General features: G+C 40.0%; 1 protein-coding gene across 9 annotated transcripts in view; it reads right to left on the bottom strand.

Annotated features, from left to right (window-relative positions):
* MACROD2 (mono-ADP ribosylhydrolase 2) overlaps positions 1-18,794 on the bottom strand; it is an 859,998-nt gene that overhangs the window by 302,653 nt on the left and 538,551 nt on the right. The gene's annotated exons all lie outside the window — the stretch shown is intronic.

Here is an 18,794-nt window from a genome sequence, read left to right as displayed (position 1 = left end):
TCTCCCTTGGATTTTTTTTTTAACCTTTTTCTTATTATTATAAATACACAATTTAATGATTACTGCACTTCTTTCTGCTGAGCCCCGCGTTGTTCAGTTCATGAAAGCACAATTCAAGTCAAAAGCATAAACTAGAATGTTTTAATCATCTTCTGAAGGGTATGCCTCAACTTCTTCAGCCTTCCTGACACCCCAGATCACGTATTTAACATGCAAGACTCACTAGAGAGACTTTGTAAATGCCTGGATCCATCAGCAGCAAACGTTTGACCTGGATTCAGAGGGACCCATGACTGCATTTCCACTGAAGCAGCCAGAATGCCACAATCAAAGTTTACGTTGGCTTTGAGCTGGCTATACTATAGCTGACAATCACTAACCCAGCATAAAATTAGTGGGGTGCAGAGAAGTAACATCTAATACGACAAGGTTTTCAAAATTGAACCACTGTAATGACTTCATGCCAAAACAATGTTTTTAAATGCATAGCCATTGCAGCCCTGCTGCAATCATGAGAGCCCCAAGATAGATTTACTATATCATCAAACCACAGCTGAAATACAAACTACTTGATTTCTTTCTGTGGGGTTTTCACACATGAAAATAAATTGCTGTCAGTTAGACACACAATTGCCTAACTCGTTGCCCTGTTTTGACTAGAGGTGTGTTACAGCTGGGGAGAAATCTGCATGTCTCTCTGGATCACTGAAGCACTTCCCTTGCATCTAGCCTTTTTGAGCTAGACCAGAACAAACTGCAGCAGGTAGCAGCACATACCTGTTCCTCGGTTTGGCTAGAAGGCAGTCCTGCAGCATATCATGGGGGCCGTGCTGCTCGATCGCAGGTCCCACCAACTCTCCCGCTCCCAGTAACGATGAAATGAAAACTGTGCTGTACTGGTGGCAGCAACGCAGACGAAACACACTTCTTGTAGAGCCCCGCGTTGTGTTTCCGGACTCTCCGTGACCCAGCACTACCTGGCTCACGAAACGTGGCCGTATCGCAGTCTGAGATGCTAAGGCTGCAGGCAGCCTTCAAACAGCGGCAACATTGCTCAGGCTCTCAATTCTGCTCCTTCAGCGTACGTGATACAGCTGCCTCACAACAAATGCTAGCCTTTCCCTTTTCTGCTACTGAAATCATTTGCTTTACAAGTTGGAAATGTTTGCTTCAAAAACTATTTCTAAAAGAATACGATTTTCAGAGCAAAAGTGACTTCATGAGACACACAAGTATCTGAGAGGAAAAAAGCACAAGACGGCGTCAGACAATGTCTGGTTACAGAGCATTAAAGAAAGCTTTCATGTATTTACAAAAAGGAAAAGAAAGGAAAAATCTTTTTACCCATTAAAAGAATACAAAGGCAAGAAATTTAGGATTCATTTGCATTTTGGTATGCTCCCAAATACAAAATTGTTTTTGTTTTTGCTACCATGATCTTTATTAAATATTCCATTTCTATTTGCATCCTTGAAGCAATGCCATCTTACTGTACACCAGTCTTTGGTTGGAGAAAAAATCAGTACTTGTCCTACTGGGATCTAATTACCACAGCTGGATTATGTTTTTGTTTTTTAAATCAAACAAATGCTTGTAGATTTTCTCCTTCACTGTTTGTTTCTGGAAAAGAACTCCAATATCCTTTCAAAAGTTTCCCACACTAGCTGTACTCTGCTAATTGAACCTCACAAGGAGTGCAGGAATAACCTCGTGTGCTCCACCTGCGAAAGAGCTGGAGGTTCTCTATTTTGAACATATCAAACTGAGCTTTTCCAGAGAGCCCTGGCTCTCAGCACAGCCTGCCCTGACAGATCAGCCCAAGGCTGGAGCTTCGCAGAGTCATTTTCATTATGTAATACATCAGCAATATGACTCAGGTACATCATTAACATAATCTTGTTAGCTCACAAAACCCCCACACATCAAAATCCTGTTTCCCTAGCAAAGGAGAAACAAACAACTGCAGGCAACTTCTCAGCTCAGCAGTTCCCATGTCTGCAAAGAGCCAGCAAATGCCAAAAGGTCAAGATGGGGATTGGGTCCCACCCCACTGGGGACGGGGGCTCCCGTCCTGAAGAAGCAGCCAAGAGCCAGAGGCTCTTCCAAGACCAAGAGGTGACATAGCAACGGAGTTTGATGGCTTCTGCCAGAGGGGCGACTTCACCAGCTTTTCTCTGCACAGCCCCAGTCATGCTCTAGTAAACTCTATGACCAGAAAGTCCCCTTGCCTATTTCCACTTGCAGTTACACCCACAATTCTTTTTTCCAGCTCTCCTCACCAAGCACATCCATGTCTATCACCAATCTAGCCATCTTGTGCATTAGCAAACGGTACTCCCCTCTTTTTAAGAATATTAGGTAAAGAAAAACAAGGCCTGAGGAGAACATTGCTGGGTACCAAGCACTTGATATGAAGTTCCACCCCCCACACCTCACATGGAGGCATTGAGCAGTTCTCCCAGGCTTTGTCTGGGTGCTGAACACCACCACCAAGTGTCATCAGTGCTCCAGGGCCACCAACCTCCAGTTACTCCTCCTGCTTACTGCAGGAGTTGTGGCCACTGAAACAGGAAGAGAGCTTTCTTGTAACAGATACTTTCTTCAGTTTCACACGTGGGAACATATAAAATAATGGAAAAAACGATAAAATAAACTGCTTGCAACTTACACCTCTCCTCCTGTAAGGCTGTGAAGTGTCTCAGCTTTTAAATTCTGACTTGTTTGTGCTCAAATCCCCAGAATTGCTCAGGAGACAGGCAAGGTTACTCCAATGGCAGGTTTTGACCTGTATCTGCACCCATGAGTGTATTTTACCCTGATCTAACCACACAAAATCTCCCATAATCCTGTAAAATCCTGAAGATTTTCCTCATTGACAAGATTTTCCCTTGCAGGGTAGGTGCACCACAGCTAGTTGATATGGCAAAGCCAAAGCTGACATGCTGCTGGCTGGATCACAGTAGAACCCAGAAGGATCCCAATGAAAATGAGTTGACAAAAAATTGGAAAAAATGATGATTTGTCTCCTGCTGTTCTCCTCTTTCTTCCTTTGAACTCAGTCAGGTTGGGCTGGGTTTGACACAGTATTGCATTTCTCTCGTCAGCTGTTTGTGGGTTCAAATATAACAACAGACACAAATCACCAGCTTCATATGCACAGCTGAAGCTTACAGGCTTCATACCCATCTATTCGCATTCTCCAGCTTCAAACATGAATAGCAAAATACCTCAGGAAAAAAAAAATAACAATGAATAGGGTAAAGCTGGAATAGCTCCAAGCTGTCGACATGCCTCCCAAAGTATTTTCCCATTACTCTGAGCTACGGACACAGCAGGCCCCAGCAGAGCCACCTCTGTAATCTGACCATTGTATGACACATAACAACAGATAGATCCATTGTTAAAATTATAATAGTGATCAGAAACCCCTACAATTATCACTGCGCAATGCACAGTTGTGAGAGAATAAACGGAGAAAAGAGTCCAGTTATCATCCCAAAAGGCTCCATGCTTTGGTGAACGGAGAGGGACAGGAATCCGCGTCAGCTGACCTACAGAGCTCTGCACTCCCGAATTATCATTTTTTAACCTTGGAAAAAAAATGAATTCTGGTACTGAATAAATTTAGCATAGAGTCAACTTAATGATCACATTAGTCCCTGTCTGTTCTCCCAATGCCCATTCACTATTTAATTAACCTATTTTCATAGGTTTCTTCTTGTAGCTATTTTTAGGCAGTTTAATCTAAGTTGTCCCTGCTGTAAAGATGGTAGCACAAGTTACCTTTCCTCTACCAACTGAATCATAGCCATTTGGTTACAATGACAATGGTTACGCCAAATCTAGCTCTGATGTTATTTGCCAGAGTCCACTGTCCATAACTAATACGGTAATTTTTTTCCGGTTCATACCTAGGACAACAGAAAGCATTCCTGCTACCTTACCAACCTGCAGGAAGATGGATTTTCTTTACTCAGGCCAATAATGCAATCATCATCATGGGCTGATTTAATTACAGGGGGAAAAAAAGACCCCATACGTCATTTTCCTGGAAGCAAGACCCACACACCAGAGTTGTTATGACAAAACCCTCGCATGCCAGCCCGCACAGATTGCAGCTGTACCAGCCAGAGGGATGTCTGGTGTTGAATATGCTGACAGAAAAACCTTATTATACAAAATGGGGAAGTGACGTGTATATTCTTTTTGTCTGCAATGGGTGCAGTATGGACCTGACTAACAAGTGAGAGGGTAGTTATTGTGGTTTGTTTGCTGCAGCTTATACTTAACTGTAAGGCTAGCAGCAAACGGCTCCAAAGATACCAAAATTACTACTAGGATAGAAGCCCAGCAAAGGCTTAAAAAGGAATAAAATTGCCGTTTATCATCTGGGATTTGCCTTAACTGTTTAAAAAGGGAACCTCAAAAAAGAAATCCTATTTCTCCAGCTGTTCCATAGGGAGACTGGGCATCTTTGTGAAGAAACTTAAAATTACCAGGGTAACATTTTCAGCAATTGGGATAATGGTTGTCAAGATGCCACTTGTCTTTAGCTGTAACAGATTGTTGTAGACCAGTCTTTCCCCTTGCTGAAAGCCTTGAAACTGCAATTTTAACTGGGAAAAACAAACCTGTTTTTCTCTGCATTCCGACTGCATCGTTGGCTAATCTGCTAGCATATCAGCTTTTCAGTCTCAGCTTATTGAAAACATGTCCAATAATTCCTTACACCTCTAGTGGCTAAGAGATGATGACTAAGGCTTTCGATGTCCTTTCTCAAAATATCTCATTTTTGTTTTAGTGAAAAAGAAAGCTTTTTGGACTGGGGGTGGGGATGTCTGCAGAAGACCTTAGCTGTCTATTATTTTGATCAAGTTAGCTGATGTTCCTTAAATGTAAGGGGGGAGCTCAATTCTGCAGTACACGGATTGAATTGTAACTCCATATTCTCTATGCTCTTCCAAGCATGTCGGTGAAGAAGCAGAAGGTAAAGGATTGTCTTCCAAGTGTTAAGAAGATAGTTTCAATAAAAAATTAGAAGCACCTTTGACAAACATAAGAAATGACATGGAGAAACAGATAACAGTAACGAAAAGACCAAGTAATCAAGAGATTAAGAGATAAAGCCTCAACTGTAATCATCAGCTTTCAAATAAACTCAGCATAAATATCAAACTTTTGCCTTTTTAACCTTCATATTAAAAAAAATAAAGTTCCGTTTTCTTTTGAAGTGTTCATATACACAAAAATATAAAAAGAATACTCTAGTCTAGCACATTTTGTATGCATATGTACATGTTCAACAACAATGGAGACTGGTAAAATGCGTATTTTTACAAAGACCTTATCAAGTAAGGATAGAACAAGCTATAAGGTTTTCTTCTAATATTAGCAATGTTTTGGTTAATAATAAAACCAAAAAATTTAAATATAAGGTAAATGTAGTATAAATAAAGTGTACAGTTTTCTCAGGCTGGGAGGTTTACAGGAGAAAGACAGGAGCATGCATACTCTAAGCATCCATTCTTTCAGTATTGACTGACTTCCAGTATTCTACTGGGATCTTTTTAGACTGCCACCCTAATTCATCTTAGGAGACAACATATTCATTAATTTCCACAACAGATTCAGGATTTGTTATTTGGTTAGCATACTTATTAACTGCAGAAAGTTAGGACTGGTGCACAACCTGTAAAGTTCATGTTGGATAATTGCTCTGAGCTATTTTATTTTTATTTTTTAAAGTGTAGAGTGGAACATGTGGCTGGATATGACGACTTCTGTGGCAGGTAACTGCACACATATCCCCCTCATTAATGCAAGATCTCCCAGCAGATACAATCCTGGTAGCTTCCCCCCCCCCCCCCCCCCCCCCCATCTAGAAATAAAATTAGATCTTCAAAAGGATGCCTGTTAGATTGAAGAAGAGTTGACACAAAACAGAAACTGAAAAGAATAGGGAAAACATGGAAGAAAATTCTGGATTTCAAGGTTTTAAATTCCATGTTAGTTTACCATTAGCGTTGTCTTTAAGTATTCCTCCCTCCAGAAAACCCACATCGAATTTGTGGAAGAGGACTAATTAAAGAAAACTAAACAGCATCTAGTTCAGGAGCAGAGATATTTTTAAGTTTTACCTACTCCAATTTTTGTCCCTGAACACCGTTCTCTTTTAAATATGTACTTCTTCCTGATAACTGCCTTAAAATATTGTATATATCTTGTAAAATCCCCATTGAGCTGTAAGATTACCTTTCAGCTCTGCTGCAAGTTGATATGCTAACAAACCAGCAAGCAGTAAGCTTTCTTGACCTTGACAGGACAAACTACTGCAATGAAGAAAAAGACCGTATTTCACCAGAACTGTAAAAACATCTCCAAAGCTTAGTTTCTCCATTCAAAGCCCTGATTTCACGTGTTGTCTCACTGAAATTTGGAAATTACATGTCAAAAGAACTTCGCTAAGCATAATATAGAGTAAAAAAACTCTTTTGTAAAGAACTAAGGGAGAAAAGATACAGTGTCTGCATCACCAAAACTAATACTGCATTCACCATCAAGAAAATCAGTTAACAACTACTAATTGCTCACATTTTCTAAGTCTCGAAGGGATTTCCTAAAAGCAGGTCTTGAGAAATGGGGATGGGGAATTCCAGAAACAAGCATTTGGGAGGTCTCACTGTGAATTGTATCGATGACCAAGAAATCAGTCACGGCTCTTATCGTAACATATAAGAAGTCTTGATCAAAATCCTCCATTTGGGTCAAGCTAATGACTATTTGTTTTTCATCCATCAATCTTGACTGTGGAGAAGGTTAACAAGATTAGAACTAAATTTATCATGGTCATGACAAAAGTTGTACACAGTATGCTTCTACAGATACTGGGAGAGCCTTGGTCCTGTTAGATGTTAGCTGTTTTTGACTAGTAGAAAGTTTAAAGGGATTACTGATATTATTGCTGGGTGACTGAAAGTACTGCTTTCTTTCTATGGGGCAGAGGTTGCAAGACAATCGTTTGGTCCGTACTCAGAATGTAGTGTTCTGGAGTCTATAGTCTTACCAATGCCTGTTCCTGCAGTTCCGTCTCCTCCTTTGGTTGAGACAATGGAGAAAGGTCACAAGTAAGAATGGAAAATATTCAAAGCCTCAACTGTTACCTTACGGCTCTCTGCCTCTCATCACGAACAGATAACACTGATTCCCCTTTTCCCCTGGCAACACTCATGGGCTAAAAGTTTTTTTCTTCTTTAACTAATATTCACTGAGAAATGTCTATATTGTGCCTGACATAAACATTATTTGTTTCATTAAGTTAAACAAAACATGCCACCGTGCTTAAGAGTTTGATTAGTAGCACAAATGCTGTAATGATTCTGTACATTCCTCTGGCAAAACAGGACCCAGGACCCTACATGGTCCTCAAAGTTCCTCTGTGCAAAATGCCCCAGAAGCCTGCCATGTCCCTCCTTGGTTCGGTATGCACGTGGAACTCCAAAAGGAAGTACTGAGACGCTTCGGGATCCATGCAGCGTCCAACAGCATAAAATAAACTACGGAGTTTCACAGGCAAAAACATAGTTGTTACAGTAACTGTATATTGGAACTTTTTTCCCTTTTCCATGAGACAAAAGGCAAATTCCTTTAATAAAGTTTTCAACAATGCAAACCAGAAATAACCACTATAATAGTGAATTCTGACCATATTATAACCATAGCTGTCAAACAGTACCTATCACATACTCAGTAATTGTAGCTGACCAGAATACATTTTTGGAAAGACATGGCATTTTGCTTTTGACAATATCAATGGACAGAGCACAGAGATAACCAAAAGTTATTTAAAAACATAACAGGGAACCAACAAAGTTCCTTTTATGCTATTTCTCCTTGTTTCTCTATCTCCCATCCTCTCCCTACTCACCAGCCAATGGCTTCCAGTTATTCTAGTTGTTCTGGCATAAAAGCCTACATTAGGTAGCTGAACTGTTATCAATTTCATTCCATTGGTTTTCTTGGTTTAAGGTTTGTTCTTAAAGTAAAGTTGAGGACAAACATTTTTTTTCCACACCGCTTGCTTTCAGTGATTTATGCTTGTGTAATGAGTGAGGGTTTAGTCTATAAAAATCTATCAGAACAATTTGGAATCTCTATGTCAACCAATTTGCCCTATCTTCTAAAAGAATCAGTAGAGGTTAGAATTATATTGCACTATTACAATGGCGAGAGTTTTGCCACTAACTTTAAGAGGGACAGACTGGACCTCTTTTTCTCATTTTATCCAGCTTCCTCAAGGGGAACAACTCAAAGTCATGTAAATTTTTAGACAACCGGCTTATGCAGACAGTGAACATAAGAGAGAGATAAAACAGATAGTATACACAAAGCTCATTTCACCCTTACTAAGGCCACAGCAATCATATCCCTTAAATTTAAAATCAGGCAGGTGAAAATAGTTTAAATGTAAGGGTTTCCAATACTATTTGTAGTCTTGAAAGCTTTCACATTTAACAATTAAAAAAAAAAGTTGTAAAAAAAATCAAAGAAGTACATTCACATGATCCGTGCATGATCTGTGCATTGAATTGTGAGAATAATTTCTAACAGGACAAAACATAATCATAGCGACTTCTACTCTAAGACTTGACTCCACCGACAGTCCTCTTCCAATGGCCAAAAGAGGCACAGCGATGGAATCATAACCCCCGGGTGGCATGCAAAGCACTGAATTTCTGCTCTGAATAGTTCACTATATTCGTTGGCTATTCTTCAAAATAACGGCCACAGGACAACTCCATAGGATCACTGCAGGAAGACTTTAGAAAACTTACCAACTCTGACCAATACATTAGCTACAGTTTCAATTACATTGTTAATGTGAAATGTTCTTCAGCATACAGCCTCACAGAAACCAGTTAGCAATACTATTAACTTCACACTTAGCGGGTGAAAAATTGAGAAAGATTACCATTCAAGGAAAGAAATGCTTAGCTGACTTATGCAGGTAATAATCATGAACACATAATTATGCCAAATGGGAAAAAAAAAAGAAAACAAAAAAGTAATGAAAATGCCAGATCTTAAAAGCAATCCTATAATGAATAATAAGGCACAGGATATATTATTTGTAGGCAATGCTGGCATACAAATGAAAGGCGCTGAAAGAAAACTATCCAATACAGCATGCAATTGGAAATGTTGAAGTGCACTCCATAAACTCATGCAAACAAAAGAAATCGTTAAAAACAACTTTGTTCACCAAAACCAACATAAGATAATACATCTCCTTTCAGACAAATTCTCCTCTGGTATAACAAATAACTATATTAGCCAGCAATACAATGAGGAAAAAGAACACTGTAATCACTGTAGCCCCAAACCCACTGTTCTTGCAGAAGTAAATGTCCCTTTAGAATATATCTTATTTGCTCTCCATATTTAAAATATAAGATGCCTTTTATGAACTGTAGCATTCCTGTAATAAGTCTTCAGAAATGGCTATATTTACTGTAGCAACTGAATAATGTGAATTAAAGCCAGTTTCAACTGGTATTTTACTTCTTTTCCTAAGAAGCAACGTGAGTTCTGATTGTGAAAATTATTTGAATTCCTGCACTATGGCCCACCACTGAACAAAGCATTAAGGCTCTTATGTGATTTGCTAAATCATGATCAGGTTAAGCACATACTTAAATACTTTTGAGTCCTAATACAATGTTCTGCTAAGCCTGACTGCACAAGATTGTACACTCTGCCAGGCTAGCACAAGCTGGCATATAAAACTTTGTTCATGTGCCAAGGAGGGTTTGCTATAGCTCAGGTCTTAAACATTTATATGGAAAACTATATGTACCAATGACTAGGTCCTGCTAGCTGCGGAATGCCTTTGGCTTTGTCTGTTAAGATGAAGATATTGGAGAAATGCAGAAGCCTACAGACTACGAGTTTCAATCACGGGGGCACAAGAAGCTGTTCGAGGCAATTATGTCACCTTAAAGCTAGCACGACATTCAGTTCAGGAGAACTTCATTGAAAACCACTTCACTTTTCATGATTGCCTTTCTCTGATAGGCAGGAAACATCCCTTAAGCTACTGCATTGCTGTAACAGGACAAGCAACGAAATACAGGACATGTACAATATTGCTCATCACAAGGCAATGACTATTTAGAATTTGATAGAAAAAAATATTCTAAACAACTTTTGGACTCGCACCACCCCCATAACAGAATTCCTGACACAAAGATAATGCAGGACCCAACTCCCTTCACCACCAAATTCTTTAGGACATCTTTCAAGTGTATCTGAAGCCAAACCTTCCCAGTCCTCAACATCCCGGGATGTCCTGGTTTTTAGAAAAATCCAGCTTCTGTGGCACATGCTGGCTGGATGACGCTACAGCTGCCATCTTCCATGTAATTTCTTTCTTATCTCTCTACATCCACATCCTCATTGCCCCCATTTCGTAGCTCATCTGTCTAGCTGATCCACACTAATGTGCTCAATTGCTCCTCAACTCACTTCATCTAGCATCTAATCTGCTCTCTTGTTAATTAATAGAACTCTAAGCTGCACGATCTCAGTAAAACCAAGCTCAGCATGCAGTGGAAACCTGCTGGCCGTACAACTGGGGGACAGACTCCAGAGGAAAGAGGGCTGCCTTCCAAACCATCCAGCCCTCTCTTCCCATGCCTGCAGTGCAAGGATATTTCCTTGGAGGACTTTTATCAAGGCCTCCTTCATCTTAGATTGCTTCAATTGCTGCTTTGCATCCCTGCTGCAGGCTGTACGCTGTGCAGGAAACCACTGTGCGTTTCTAGAGGCAGAAATCAAACAGAATTGTATTCCTGTGAAAAATCTTCTCCTGTCAGTGAAGCAGTTTCAAAATGTCCTCAGTGCTCCTCTCCTCCTGCCTGTAGCTCTGTTTTTTGAATTGGACTTTCCAGATAGTTTGGATGCCAGCACAATTATTTGGCAAAAGCAGGTGGGCTGCTACTTTGGCAATTTCCAGATAAAAAAAAAAAAGAAAAAAAGGAAAAAAAGAGAAAAAATTGAAAAAATCAATCTACAAAACACAAAACAGCCAAACGGATTACTCATTGGCTGGTAAGCCATATCCCCTGAAGGCTGTTGATCAAGCTCTACCCCTGGCTACCAGCCTGCTGTAGTACAGATGGAGGAACTGGCTGCTAAAATGCTTCTCACACCCACTGCTCAGCAGGAGAAGGGATCCCGAGCTCTATGAGAGAATATTTCTTTGGTAACTTATCTTGTACTTATCAGTGCCTGTCTGCTGCAGAAACTGTATTTCTTTTCCTTGTGTGAGATCTGGAGCAGATTATCGGTAATTTTCAGGTATTTCATTCAAATCAGTTACTCCTTGTAGAACACCAAGTGCAGTTAATTGAAATGATTTGTTTCCTTGTTCAAAGATTTCACTTCCATTGCAACAGAACTGGAAACACTAAAGATAAAATGTGCAGCTGTTATTTTGGAGGCTTAACTTCTTCATTTCCAAATATCATGTCATTCTCTTTCAGTAATTTTGACAAGGTCTTACCTACATTTATATTCAATTTGTGGTGTTTATATCTTACACCTACCTGTATATTTCTGTAGTAAACAATGAGCTCAAAACCAAATAGGGTCTACATTACATCACTATGAATCAATAGATTCATATGTAATTTTCTTCCACAATTCCCTGGGTGTATTAAGAAAGTGCAGTATGGTCGGTTTCAATCACAAAGCTTTGTTTAGAAAACCACTGGTATCGCACTGTGTGCATTCTGCCGATGCCTGGGAACGGAGCAAAACCAATCCCTGGCTGTGTCACATACTTGACATTATGACACAGACATGACAATGATGCATGCACGCAGCTATTCATCAGTATTTTTTTCAATATTATGGAATCCTGATTATTTAAGCAATAAGTGAAATAAAAAGCTAGAAGCAGGAAAGACTCATGTCATCAAAAATAATGTTCAAATGAATACTGATAACTGAATCCTGCAAGCACCAGCGAAATCTCACAGATTTCCACAAAGCATAGAACAGCAACATCAGATTACAGGAATTTTATCTCAAAAACAGTGAATTAAGAACTCTTCCACACCTGGATCAAAGCCCACCCACCTGCCCAAATAACCGTGCCCTCTGTATTTTATGTACCCTACGTCTGGCTCCACCTAGCCCTTCACTGGGAAAATGGAGTAGCGCATGGAATTGTTACCCCTCACTCACAGCTTCCAGAAGTGTTATTTAAGGCCCTCCATAGGCAAGATGTAGACAATATTCGTATTTTTTCATATTTAGGTATACAACTCTACTTTGTCACAATTTATGGCATCCCATCAATTTCCTTGGCGCAAAGTACACAACATACAAGTTACAAAGAATAGTTTGGTTTTAATCCTACATTTCAGTGGGTTCTCCTAGAAACCTCCTGACATCTTGTCCTCACCTGGTGGCCTTCCCTTCTCTGAGCATGCCCAGCACCATGTTTCTCCATGCTGCAGTGGCATCCCAAGGACCAAGCGATCAGCATGAAGGGAGCGCTGTGTGGGTCAAGCACCCCTCTCCCAGCTTCGTCGTTTGTTCCCAATAACTGTCATGTTTAATCTCCATGCAGTGCCAAGGGCATGATATTAATCAGATGTTTGCATAACTCTCGCTTCTTAAATTATATTTTCTACTTCCACCAGGCCTGCTCTGAGCCAGCAGTTGGCTTCGATGACAGCCGGGGGTCCCTTCCAGGCGGTGGCTTGGCAGCGGGACACGCTGGGACGCGGGCGCAGCCAGCAGAGCAGCAGGACGTCCTCCAGAGCCTGGAAGGGACTTGCCAGTTACCCAGCTGATAGCGACAGCACGTCGTGTTGTCATCTGCCTAGCAACTTTATTTCCAGGCCCCTATCAAATACTCCATTCTTACTGTAATCAAATCAACTTGGTCTTCACTCACAAAACTGGGACCGCAACAAAGATGTCTGGGAGCAGGGACAGACACAGAGCCCCCTAACCCCACGGGAGCTGCCAGCTCCTCTTACTGAGGATGAATGGGCAGAGCCTCTGCATGTGTTGGGTGGCTCTCCAGAGACCGGGCCCAGCTTTCCCAGGGTTGTCAGGCTTTGGCTGGGGACTGCTGGTAGCGAGTACCAGGCACATGAAGAAGGGCATCCCTACATAGGCATTTGGCTGGGTCCCTCTGGCAAAGAACTGGGGAAAGAGTTTACAGATCCATGAATGTTCAACATTTGGGATGACTTTTTGCCTGCTAAGAGTTCAGAAGTAGAAGGACAGTCACTAGCAGAGAGGAAAAAATCTCTCCGATTTCTTGGCTAGCACCAGGATATCAGAAGCAAACAAGCAAACCTAACAGAAATTGCTGAGGTAGTGGCATCAGAGAAGGTACCAGTCCATATTTTCAGAGGGCAAGTAGTATGATGAGGAAGCAGGGGACTGTCATAAGCAGAAAGGTGAGGGAGACCATAAAACACAGAAGAGAGCTGTTTTTGTACTACAGCCAAAACTAAAGCCAGGCTGTAATAAATCTTTGGGGAAGGTACCCAGAAGTAGAAAGGAAAACTGCTTCCTCAATCATTTTCAATAGAAAAGACATCATCAGGACTAGATAAGGGTATTTCGTGGTATTATTGTTAACCAAACACAAGAAATTGCAAGGAGCATAGGAAAGGTAACATAAGAAAGGAAAAAATAAAAGTCCTTGAAGCGATAAGAAAGAGGGCAAATGATCAGCACAAGAAGTGCAGTTCATGCTTAAGCGGAAGAAAGTCAGGATGGAAAACCATTAATCTCCTGTGTAATATTTTCAAAGGTTCAAAATCACCAACAGTAACAGAAGGCCTAACAGCAGAATTTCATCCATTCCTACACTGCAGCTTCATGTCAAAGCTAACAACCTGGTTTTCTTACTCCTTGATATTTCCTTCCAGCACCCGCATTTGACTCCAGTCATTGCAGTAAATACATGGCAAGCTGTGGAAAGTATTTTTGGCACATAACTCAACTTGTAGGTACTTGGCAGGCACAGCAGACAGTTGCACTGATTGCCTCGGTGTTGCCTCTGTCACTTCGTAAAGTCAGTGATAGATTTGGCCAGGCTGCTACATCCTCCTAATGCTGCATTCGGTTCACTCGCTCTCCGCTCATTCTTAAAAACAACATATTCAAAATCAATGTGTGAGACGAAATATATCACCTAAGATCCACACACAAGGTACTTCCGCTGCTGAGCAGAAATGTGTTCCACCATAAAGCAGCAGCTAACAGCAGTTCTCTCTGTGTCGTGCAATTGAAATGCCCGAGCTGAAAATGAAGCAGTTGAGGTAAAGCGGTTATAGAGAAAGATAGCAATTACGTGTGACTATTACTATGAAGGTCTCTTAAATAAACTTGTAAACAATAAATAATAAAGAACCAAGCTGATTTAGCAGCAGCAGGCTGTTACTGCCAGTTGGGAAACTGGAAATGTATTTGTTAAGTCTGTCCTTCTGTTCCAGGTGCAAAAGATTTTTCCTCTCCAACCATTTTTAAAGCTTGAGAATTTTCCAAGCTACCCTTTTATCTTTAATGTGTGGTCAGTAATATGCAGTGTAGGCAGAACAAACGGTTGTAAAAATAAATAAAAAATAACATTTCCCTTGTCATTTTCCTCTTTTTTTCATTAAGTGCACAGAGAAGCATTATGCAGTCATGTGTTGATACATACCCAGTGCAATAGAGCTCTAAGAATAGGCTCTTTCTTTGTTTTAACACCTTAAGAACAAAAGTTATCTGGCCACCATAAGCTTAACTCTTGGAAAATACCTGCAAAGGATATTGCAGAATTTAATAGTGGCAAGCTGGGGTAAGCAGGAATGTCTAGTTCAAAAAGAAAAAATGGATTTATGTCTATCCTAATGTATAGCAGCATTCCAACAGGTCTCAATATGTATCATAAATCAAGCTTAACTATAAGAAAATAACAGTGAAGCTAAACAATATAGGTGTTTTATGCTAGAAAATCATAGCAACTGGCTGTAGTTTCGTAACAGCAATAGAAATGTTCAACGCTCCTCGACTTTCTCTTTATTTTCTCTTACCAGTAGTAACCACTTGAAATACATTATTTATGAGAAAGATACCACTTAAAAGAAAAATCCACAGATCAGGCAGACATCTATTCTGCAACTTGAAAATGCACATGCGATACCGTCATCCCACGCCCGTTTGTGCTGCCTGGTACAATGCAGGAAGAGCTCATATGCTCTGCATCTCAAAACCAGCTCACATAACAAAACATGATGCACGAAGCAGGCAGAATGCTCTATTTTAATTGAACGGAGCAGAGCACAATAATCTTCTTGCCTTAGAGATCTGCCTGCAAGTGACTCCTGCTGTTGTTTATGACTTGCATGTATTACGTAAGCTGCATGCCGGAACAGGACTTGTTTTCATTGCTCAGATCTGGCGTGACCCCTTTCTGATCGCTGTGCTGCTGGACAGCACGGAAGGCATAGATAAAAGCACGCAAAGCACAAGATGATACAGGAATAAATTGCATAAGAAACATGTACGAGGATTTTCTAGCCCCTCTCACAGAGATCAAAGTAGCAGCAAATGAAATTGAAAAATAGGAAGTTGAAAATGCAAAAGGAACTGGTGATTGTTTGTTGCTTTGTGTTTTGTTTTCCACAATACAGAATTAATTATGGAACTAACTTCAAGAGCATGAAATTGAAACAGCAGATAAACAACACAAAAAAAAATCAAATACTAAATTTGAATATAAGGTATCTGGCATTATAAGCATTCCAGAAGAGATGCTATGTCTTCTTGCATGAGAGTTTAAGCTAGCCTCTGCTAATAAGGGATTAACAGTAGGTAGCGGCAGGATATCCCTTAGCTGTGTGCTACAGCCTTTTTTCCTTGCTCTTCTGAAGCAGCTGTCAGACAGCAAGCCCTGAATTAGACGGACTCCCACTCTGATCTGTAAGGGCAATTCCTACACAGCCCTAGGCAGAATGCCAGCAGTTATGGACAAACTCTTTGTAGAGCTTTGCTTGTACATATAAATCCTGATCTAAAGCACACCTGTTATTTCGCTTCTCAATTGCTCTCAAATCAGGCAAGCAAAAAGTGTCAAACCAGGTGGGGGTCCCACTATGTCAAAAAGCAGCGACTTGGGCCCAGAGTGGTATTACTGAATTCTTTTTCTATTCGGATCAAAAGACGCAGTTTCTTGTACTGAAAGACTAACATAGTCCTCCATAGTCTCCAGAAAACCTGGCACTACTGTGTATCATTTTGGTAGCTTAATGCCCTCCCCTCTTTGAGGATCAAAATCAGGTGTAGCAAAAAGGGAGCAAACTGGCAAAGTCATTATACAACACTTCTTGAAGTGAAACAGAAACATGAACTAGATTGCTTCCATACATCACACAACAAATTTCACTATAATTCTACATTAAATGACCTTCTGTCCATACATAATATAAATCTATCCATACATAAACCCACATATATATGAATTTATAGATCGACAGTAACTGGAAAGCCTTGGATTGATGCAAATAACAAATGCAGGAGTTAGTTTAGTAACATGCGCTTCGCTGGCTGATTTCAACGGATTATGCCTTTAAAAACTGTATTTTTCTTTAACCAATGCACAACAAAACTGTCTCTTTTGCACACAAAAAGCCATTAAAACTCTTCTTCTAATTCAATCAAAAATTTCAGCACTGACAATGCAAAGAGCAGCACGCTCTTCAGATCTTTTCCAATTTCCTAGGCTATTGCAATCAATTTCTTCAAGACCTGAGACTTATCCTAATTAAGATCTTTGCTTTGATATGCTGAGAATGACCTCAAGGATTCATTCTAATAAACAGAAATGATTCTTGGTAGTTTGCAGCCCTCATGAGCATTGCACCAGAAATTATTTCACCCATTCCTTGACAAAATAATTTTAGTTGATCATTCTGCCCCAAACACTACCTGTAACACACTCACATAGGCTTGAAAAGCAAGGCACAGATTGCTCATCTGATAGAAAAACTTGTCCTATAATTGTTTTGATGATTTCTTTATTTTGACAAATAAAGTGAATCTGCCACAGCAGTAATAGAAAAACAGACTGTAAATCAAACAACACCTTGCTGAAGCGTGTATCTGATTTATGCCTCCAAAAGACAACAGTAATCCAGTTCCTGCCAAGGTTCAAGACTTCTGCTAATCACGCAAGCTTCCACTTAAATCAACAGTAGGCTTTTCACAGATTTCAGCAGGAGGTACCTTGGAGTAAATGACCACAGGGGAGCTGTTAAACACCTCTGAAGAGTTACTTACCAACTCTAGTTTTTATGGTCTACACTGTTTTCCCAACATAAACTAACAATTTCAATGGAAGAACTTAAACAACGCAATCTTGGCATAAAAATTTACTGATTCCTTGCTAATAACAACATTTTACTGTAAAGGTGGCCAAATACCTAAACATTTTTTCCAACGAGGTTGTCGGGTCTCCATCGTTGGAGATAATTCAAAACCCAACTGGACATGGTCCTGGGCAACCTTCTATAAGTGACACTGGTTTGAGCAAGCACACTGGACAAAAGGACCTCAACATGTCCTGACCAACCTCAGGTATTCCGTGGAAAAAAAAAGTAATCATGAACTATAGAGTGTAAGATCACTGCACTGTATTCTATAGAAGATCACATTAATTTCAGCCTGCACATGGCTCATTAATAACCAACTCTAATTCAAAATTTAGGTGGATTTCATATGGAAAAAACTCCGCAGTCACAGAAACATCCCCACTACCATGAAAACATTCTTCATATCAAGAAGCTATTCTATGCGGCTAAAACTTCAGCTTGCTTTGTACACATGTAGAAAAAAGTCAACACTGAACAAGGCTTAGTCAAATATCTTCCATATGCCACTGGAAAGAATAAGGTCATATTAAATAATAAATCTTATCTACTTTTGCAGATTCCAATATATGAGGGAGAACTGATATCAAAATGGGAGTGCTTTGAGTTTCTGTTAATGAACCACGCTACTGTGCTACGTCAGCACAGTTCTGCTGTGCTTTACAAATGAGGTAATTTCTTCCCCCACTTTGTAAAATAAAACTCAAACATTCTTACTTTAGAAAAGACAGACAAGACAGCACTAACGAATCAGGCTTTTACGTAAGCCCCAATCCCCATGTTATCAGGGGAGCATACAAATGTGCTAAGATGGAAAACCATCTCCATTTTCTACTGCCTCACAGAGAAAAGCGATTTTGTTCTGAATACTCACTCAACTCTTGGACATGTCCAAGCACACAAATGGACAGTGCTGTATTAATTGATTGAGTAGAAATGCCAGAACTGTTTCTGGATGATACCATGAATCTTATAGTTATAATGTATTAGGGAATAAGAGCAATGCAAGTCTTTTACTCATTATTGCTTGTAACTATCTGAACAGCAATCATTCTTTTCTGTAACTTTGCATTTGGTCACTAAATTCCCTTTTATGATCCTCCATTTTCATCAGTGACACTTTATATACATAAACAGACACACACACATATATAAACATATATAACAACAACTTTAATTGTCCCTTGGAGTTCTGTGTAATTCAAAAAGCTCTGCAGATACGTTTTCTAACTTACAAGCCATTGACCTCAATAAAGATCTGTAGCCTATTTGTTATAAAGTGGAGAAACGTTCCCCTTTTGTAACAGCTTATAGCATAAGCCTCTAACGAACACAGAAACCCAGCAATTCTGTGCA

The sequence above is a fragment of the Anser anser genome (genome assembly GCF_964211835.1).
Source record: "Anser anser genome assembly, chromosome: 3".
Lineage (NCBI taxonomy): Eukaryota > Metazoa > Chordata > Aves > Anseriformes > Anatidae > Anser > Anser anser.
Note: the sequence above shows the minus strand (reverse complement) of the source record. Positions and strands in the feature narration are given on the sequence as shown.